The sequence below is a fragment of the Perognathus longimembris genome, chromosome 4 (assembly GCF_023159225.1).
Source record: "Perognathus longimembris pacificus isolate PPM17 chromosome 4, ASM2315922v1, whole genome shotgun sequence".
Classification (NCBI taxonomy): Eukaryota; Metazoa; Chordata; class Mammalia; order Rodentia; family Heteromyidae; genus Perognathus; species Perognathus longimembris.
This window is the reverse complement of record NC_063164.1, coordinates 75,188,261-75,196,901: the sequence shown is the minus strand read 5'-3', so window position 1 is coordinate 75,196,901 and position 8,641 is coordinate 75,188,261. Positions and strand designations below refer to the sequence as shown.

General features: G+C 33.5%; 1 non-coding gene across 1 annotated transcript; it reads right to left on the bottom strand.

The window, feature by feature from the left end:
* Positions 1-7,103: 7,103 nt before the first annotated feature.
* LOC125351012 lies at positions 7,104-7,207 on the bottom strand. The gene has a single exon (XR_007210905.1). It is a non-coding gene; the product is annotated as a U6 spliceosomal RNA (small nuclear RNA).
* Positions 7,208-8,641: the final 1,434 nt, after the last annotated feature.

Sequence of the window (8,641 nt, the reverse complement as noted above, 5' to 3'; positions counted from 1 at the left end):
TATATGACAGTTAAGTAGACGATGTAACATTTCTTATTTAGGAGATGGTATAATTGCAGATCAGAAGGGTATAATGTTTTGTAATGTTGAACATTGACTTCTGATCCTCTTGTGTGCTACTTTTCTTTGTAATTCTTATTTTCTTGAGAAATTTGAGATATACTTATTTAAAAGTACCCCAGATAAAATTTTCTTATATGGGTTGTTATTCTCAGAAGACAAATGACATTCATACTCATCTTATTAGAGGCACTCTAGATAATGTTCACAGTTATTAGAAATAAATGTTAGAGTACTTTGTAAATTTTTGTCAAAATGAGGTTTAATGCTTAGTAATGATGAGGCCTTTTCATAGCCCTGATGGCTGCTATCTGGCTTTTTCATGACTTGTCTCATTTCAAATTTTATTTTATATTATTCTTGGTTGCTCAGTACTTAAAAATGCTATGTATTTTGAGAGTGATATTCAAATATGGTCATCAGTATATATGGAGGTAGCCTGAAATCTCAATTCACTGTGAAAATTGCTATGACATCATCACCTAGTCTTATACTTCGCAGGATAAATAGCAAGCTTCAGTTTGTAGTGTTGTCTGTTTAGTGTTTAAAATGAATTAACACAATTCTTTTGATTGCTCAAGTTGAAAAGTCATGGAAAAAATACTTGAGTAAATAAGAACTGAAAATTTAGCATGAATATCTACAGGTTACGAAATCAGTGCTTGCTTTGATGATATAATATTTTTCATTTTTTTGTAAAATAAAAGATTGATTTAAATAGAAAGAAAATATAAATCAGTGTACTTAGCTGTTTATATTTATATTAATGATTTTAGTTATATTAGTATAGGAAAGCTGTAATTTTAGTTATATATGTTGTGAGCATGAGTTATCTTCCCTATTATTACCAACTCCAAACTTATCTGTAACTCTGACCATATAATGATGAAAGTGCCAAGATGCTATGGGATAAAATCATTTTATTTCTTTTGAATTTATATCGATAACTTTGGAATGTTTGTACACTTTGTATTGCCTCATATTATTTATATTAACATTATATTAGCTGTGTTACTTATAATGTGTTTTCTGTGTTGTAAAGGTTTTGTATGTATGTTGCTTTTGATAATAATGATTTTTTATTTCATGACCAGGAAATCTACTTAAAAGCCATTCAAATTATATAAGAAACTATCATAAATCACTTCATAGGCATTTACTTTATTTTTATTTTTTTGCCAGTCCTGGGCCTTGAACTCAGGGCCTGAGCACTGTCCCTGGCCTCTTTTTGCTCAAGGCTAGCACTCTGCCACTTGAGCCACAGTGCCACTTCTGGCCGTTTTCTATATATGTGGTGCTGGGGAATTGAACCTAGGGCTTCATGCATGTGAGACAAGCACTCTTACCACTAGGCCATATTCCCAGCTCCTCATAGACATTTAAATATTATTCATAACATTATTTTTGAGGCATATTAAGGTCACTCCTTTTTCCAGAAAAGGAATCATCACACATTATGGCTTCAAATATTAACTCTTTTATCTTAACCCTTACATTAATCTAACGAAACAGACTTTATGACTATTTTAAAAGTAAATTGGGACGGTAAAGCAGTGGTGAAAGGTGAAACAAATTATACAATATGAACTGCTTTGTAATTTGTGGAATTTGAAACCAAATTCATTCACTGTCATTCTGGATGACAAAGACTGTTCTGATCTATAGGTATAAAGAGCTTAACATGTATGATCTATGTTGTGCTTAGTTTGTGTGTGTTGTATTGTTTTTATTTCTTTATTGTCAAAGTGATGTACAGATGGGTTAAAGTTTTATATGTAAGGCAGTGTGTACATTTCTTATCTAACTTGTTACCTCCTCCCTCATTTCTCTTCCCTCCTCCCCAATTCCCTCCCCCATCCATGAGTTGTACAATTGGTTTACAGCATATAATTTTGTAAGTATTGCTGTTGCATTGGTTCATCTTTTATCCTTTGTCTCTCCATTTTGATGTGCTTAGTTTATTTTACAGTGTTTGTTAGGATGTTAGAAGTCTAATCAATGCTAGGCCTAAACCTTGATGTGCAGAGTTATTTTCTATTCAGAAAAGAACCTTGTGTAATGTCCCACTTTCCATCCCTTTATAAGTTAGTCAGTACCATCTGACTAGTTCTGAACAGTGGAAAGAAAAGAAAACAGCATCTATGAATGTGTAACACTCTTCCTGATGCAGTAACTTGGAAATGGAATATTTCCTTTAAGAAATGTGTGTGTACATTTAAAATATATATTTAAGATATAGCTTGAAAGAAAGATGTATGAAGTAACCTGAATCCATGTGCCATTAATTGGAAGCTATATGGTTCATAAGTGACACATACAATCAACACACCTTTCTGAATTATATTATGATTTTTGTTGAAGTGTTTGTTGTTATCTTGTGGCTTAACTGAATGTCACTAATGCATATAGTCCATTGAAGAAGGTGCTTTAATTGAATTTATTTTTCATGATAAGGATATGGGTAACTACAAAATAGTAATAAGGATGACCTAAGTAGACAAATGGAAAAAAATCTTTCTTGCCTATGATCAGCTCTATTGTTTTCCTATATATAGAAAAAATTTTTCTAAGCATTTCAAAGAAAATGTTTTGGTTATACTAAGCATTTTTTTGTAGGATTATAGATTTTTTTCAGACCAGCCTGTACTTAATGTGAACAACAACAACAACAAAAACACAATGATCTAATTATGTCATACCAAATGAATGCTTTGTTTTGAGCCCTAAACCTGCATCTCTTACACTGTCAAAAGTAAACACTTTGAAGCACGAATAGAAGTCTAGGAGTAGGATGCTTTATCATAATTCACCATTAGGAATTGAATTTCCAAAAAATATTCATGAAAGTTTAATGATTCAGGTATTTCACTGGTCTTAATGATAAAGTCAATCAATGACTACAGTTCAATCAACATCATAGTCATAATTCTCTTACTGTTTGGGGTACTTGAATGTCTACAATATCATTTAGGCCTGTTGTAAACTAGCATGCTTTGCTTCCACAGTCTACATTTATATCTTTGCCAAAAATTGGATTTGGTAGTATGAGGACACAGATAAAGGTTGACAATTATATTTCATGTTCTGTCCGATCTTTAGTGTGCATTAATTGCCTTAAATAGTGGGTTCCATTGTGCCATTTCCATACATGCATATTATTCATATTTGTTGGTCATATTTACCCCTGTTGCCCTTATTTACTTCTCTCCTTACGATCTCCTTCCTCTTTCCAAATAGTCTACTTTCTATTCTTGTGTCTTTTTAAAAAGTCTAGATTTCATATATGAGGAAATATGTGATTTTTGTGTTTGAGTCTGGCTTATTTCATTTAACACATACAACATGATTTCATTCTTAAGAATGGCTGAGCAAAATATACAGAATAAAGTTTTACATTTTATTTATCCTCTCATGTTTATGGTGCCCTAGGATGATTACTTAACTTCACAATTGTGAATTATAAAACTGAGCACATATGTATCTCTAATATATGATGACTTTGATTCTTTTAGAGGTATTTTGATAGACTATGATAGTTCAATTCATTTGCCCATTTGTTGATTGCATCATTCTTTGAGTTCTTTATATTCTAGATATTAATCCCCTTTCTGATGAATAAGTGGCAAAGCTTTCTCCCAGTCTGTTTTATTTAGCATTTGTTCTTAGTGAACATAAAAAAATCCCATATATATGTATATGTGTGTGTATATATATGGAAAAGATTTTATTGATTATGCTAATTTGGTGAGGTTCTGTCTGCTGTCTTAATACTAAGGCCAAAAGTAAGATTTTACGTTCTTCTTTTTTTTTTTTTTCATCTTTTTGCCAGTCCTGGGGCTTGGACTCAGGGCCTGAGCACGGTCCCTGGCTTCTTTTTACTCAAGGCTAGCACTCTGCCACTTGAGCCACAGTGCCATTTTCTATATATGTGGTGCTGGGGAATCGAGCCAGGGCTTCATGTATATGAGGCAAGCACTCTTGCCACTAGGCCATATTCCCAGCTCTACATTATTCTTTAATCATGTGTTTTTACATATGGTTATTTTGTTAGTGTTGACATGATAAATGAATGGGATAATGGCAGCAATACTATTACATGAGAATAACTATTTGCCGGTAAGTCAGGAGTCCTGTGGCTTACTTCTAGCTTAATTATACGTTCATTTGTAAACTGAAGGCCCTAGGATAGTCATAGAATTGTTTTGGCCTTCTTGATCCTTAACCTTAAAATGATAATACTAAAACCATTCATACGTAAACTTTGAGGTTGGCATTAACATCAGATTAGCTAAAGCATGTGAGAATGACAAGAACAGGCAGCTGTTATATTTATGATTATTTGCCCTTGTAAATGGATATGTAAACAAATAATTATTTTTTTGGCCAAGTCAGTATCTCTGGTCTTCTGTCTTTCTACCTGGAAGGTTAACCTGACTCCCAGTTTCCTTTAGGAAATTGTTTCTGACCCTTCATATCCTGCCCAAATCTTGGTTAAATACTCATTATTTACGTTCCTAATAACTCTCTGTGCAACTGATCTATAGCTTTTACTGCATTGCACTCTGATCATCTCCTTCATTGGGTACAGACAGCTGTACTAATACCAATTTTTATTTTTGCTTCTCCTATTCCCAGAATAATGATTGTCCCACTGTGGATGTTCCTGAATGCATACTAAACTTATCATAAAGTTTAGAGACACTATGATGACTACTATATATTAAAGTAAATATTCCCACTTAAAATATTATTCTACTTGGCTGGTGGACAATTTACAATAAATATGACTTTGCAATTTCTAATTGGAAACCCTTCAATTTCTTAATTAGGTTCATGCAATTTATGTTACATCTAGTGGAAGCAATAAGAGAATAATTACTTTTTCTGCTTCTAATAGTATTAGGGTTTGTTTGATTTTTTTGCAAAACACAAAAATTCTTTACAACTTTTTCCTTTGAAAGTTCTACTGAACTGTTTTATGGAATGGCAACCTGCCAAATGGTGATCCACTGTCTTAAAAACATCATTGAAGACTATGCAGTCCAGGCACAGCGAGCTTATCTATGGCATCATAGTACAGTCACATAATTTGTGCAAAATTATGTTTGACATTAAATTATAAATCCGTAGTGTAATAATAAAAAATAAATAACCCTAAAAGCAAATTAAAATATGTTTTCATTGGAGCAAGTTATTAGTGCAATGGAAACTTGATCTGTAGTAGTCAATCCATGGGCGTATATCCATTTCTGGAGGAGTTTGAAATTTCTCTCTGTAGAGAAAAAAAAACAACACCTAATTCATGAAAGGAAAATTAGCTAATAAAGTATTTTTTCCCTTCTCAATTGCTCTGCTGATGAAAATATGTCCACTGAAATCATAGAAATGAATGACTTTTGAAATAAAATAGCTTGTGTTGCCATAAACAGAAGGATCGTAAGGTCATTGCTCTTTAATTGCCAAAGGACAGAATAGCCAGATGTGTCTGCTCTTTTCTTTTTTTCCTGTTGCAATATTCATGTAAACGGATTTTTCTTGGGGCTGATGCTTTTCCTCTGTTTTTGACACCTGTGCTTTGTAGATATGTAGTTAATTTCTAAATTAATTAATTATTTGTTGTTTTACTGAGGATAAAACCCAGGGTTTAGTGCATACTAGAGAAGCACTTCTCCATGGAGTTATATACCCATTCCTAGGCTGAGAATTTGATGGTATTTAATTAGTTACTTTTAAATTCTAATATACAAATCCAGGAATTTGTGTTCTGGTTAAAACACACTAATACATTTTAGTTTTGGTTGTCTTTAAACTGAAATTATGTTACTTTGTTGGGATAAATAGCAATAGTGTAATAAAAATAAAATTTTCTTCAACATATTTATTTATAAATTTTAACTTAATTTTTTATTTTTTTATTTTTTTTTTACTTTTTGTGCTTGTATAGGATTTGAACTCAGGTCTCAATTTTTTCCCACATGACTGTCATTCTACCACTTGAGCTACACCTCAGCGCAACATTTTAGCTGATTAATTGGAGATAAGATTATTACAGACTTTTCTGCTTGGGCTGACTTTGAACCTTGGTCCTCAGATCTCAGCCTTCTGAATAATCAAGATTATAGGCATGAGTCATTATTACCTGGCAATGTTTGATTTACTTGGCTTTTGTATATGGATACTATTTGTTACTGCTTTTTTGTAGTAAAATATTTTATTGCTATTGTAGTTAAAATACTTTATGTTGGCATTTGTATGAAGAATGTTTATGAAAGATAACTTGTATTCTCCTAGAAAAGCATTAAAAAGTGTACGTTTTCTCTAATATAATGAGAAATGAATCTCAGGAATCAGACAGATTACATCTGTGGGGAAGATACAGTGCACATTTTACCCAAGACAACATTTCAAATTGATTGCCAGGTAACCTGCAAAATTACAGTGTTTGGCTGCCAAGTTCATTTTAGCATTGGGAATTAATTTTCTGAGTGTTTTTGGAAGTAAGAGGTGAATTAATTATTGCAGACACTGTGATGTCTTTGGAAATCTGAAGTTAGATAATGTATCAGATGAACATGGACCAGTAATATAATTGGACTTAGTTTCTTTATCTTTCAAGAGTTCTTTTACATGACAACACAATATGCACACTGCTCCAAGGGATACCGTTGGCACTTCTATAATTCTAATTTCTTTTTACACTCTCATTCATTGTTGAGTCTTGGAACCTAAGGAGAAGGGGGGAGGGTGTTTGTCAGCCTTCCTCAAGAAAAAAATGAGGTCTCTTGTTAGTTTGAGGGGCATTTGCAAAATTTCCCAGAGAGACCAATTGCTCTTAGCTAGGAATGTAATTCTTTGCTACACATCTTAGTGAGGATGTCCTGACTCTGGTCTTTAGGTGAGAAACACTCACTGAGACCTTGATGGTTGATGGTGCAGTCTCATGGGAGTAGAACGATCAGTCCTGTGATGCCAGACAGCGTTACACTGGGGGCAGGAACCACATCAGGTGGATTAAATCAAGTGGATTAAAATTTCGCCAATAGACAGGTTTTGAATGTAGTCAAGTAATAAATGTTTGCCCTTGCCCAGGGGCCATGCTAATCTTCTCTGTATCGTTCCAATTTTAGTATATGTGCTGCCGAAGCACTGGTATTAGAACTAGGAAATTGAAAGGGAATACCAAAATCGAGAGACACAGGGTAAAAAAAGGCAAACAACTACAAAAGCAATACTTGCAAAACTGTTTGGTGTAAGTGAACTGAACACCTCATGGGGGGAAAGGGAAAGGGGGAGGAGAGAGGGGGGAATGAGGGACGAGATACCAAACAGTACAAGAAATGTATCCATGCCTAAAGTATGAAACTGTAACCTCTCTGTACATCAGTTTGATAATAAAAATTTGAAAAAAAAAAGTTTGTCCTTCATAGAGCCCCAAATCTATTTCAGCCGTGAGAATGTCTTGGGTGTAATCTGGAGAGGGGGATGACAGGCTCTTGTCCAGCTGCATAATCTGTGTCCACGGGTATATTCTTTCCCTGTTGTCCCCCCCTCTTCATTTTCTAATGTATATTGTATTTGGCTGTTTCTTTAATTCCTTTTGTTTTAGGGTAACACATTTTGATCAGAAAGCCTATTGGAGTTTATCTGATAATTTGTGAAGGGAGTCATAGTCTGTCAGGAATCTTTTTTTATTCTTTCTCTTCGAAGGAGTTTACACCAAAGTTCAGCTGCAGAGGCAGAGATCATTAAACATAAAGAAGGGGCTTAATAGATGTTTTTTTTTTTTTTTTTTTCTAGGGCAATGATTCTTCATTCAGCTGCAAGTCCCTGGGTCAAAGTTTCTTGGTTAGGAGTTAGCTGCATTTAGATGTTGGCCTTTGAGTTCCAGATAGAAAATCTCTCCTCTAGCCAAATTTTATTACAAAGCAATAAAATAAAATTCAAGGTACTTAAACTCTCTTTAATGAGGACTACCAAAATATTTTGGTTCTGGGGTTCTCTGCTTGTCCTATCCATATTTAATGAGGTTTGGACACAGAGAGAGAGAGAGAGAGAGGAAGAAAAAAGAAAAAATTAACACAACATTGATATAATGATGGTGGCATAAAATTCAGATAACAGTTATTTTGTTTGTTTGGATATGAGAGGAAACAACTAGTGTTTTCTTTGCTCTGTCTCTGTCTCTGTCTCTCTCTCTGCTGAATTGGTGAGATTAACTAGGTACTTGCCTTAGAATGAAGGTAGTTAAAGCTGGTCTCAAAAAGAAGCCAATATAACTCACATACCATTTTTGTTAGTTCCCCTTTTACTTTCTTCTAGTGTGACCAAGGATTTTGTTTATTAGGACTTGGAGTTTGAACCAAGGTTCTTTCAAAGAATTCAACAATTAGACAGCAAATCTAAAATTTCCAATCTAGTATTTTTGTTCTAAGAATCTTTTCTCTAACTTTGTAATTGACATTTTTAAGTACAAGTCTAAATTTATAGCTAGAACACAAGGTTAGGATATATGTATACAGCGCCATGTATCTTCATTTAAACAGGAATATAAGCAGCAAGTTTTTTAAATCACATTGACTAT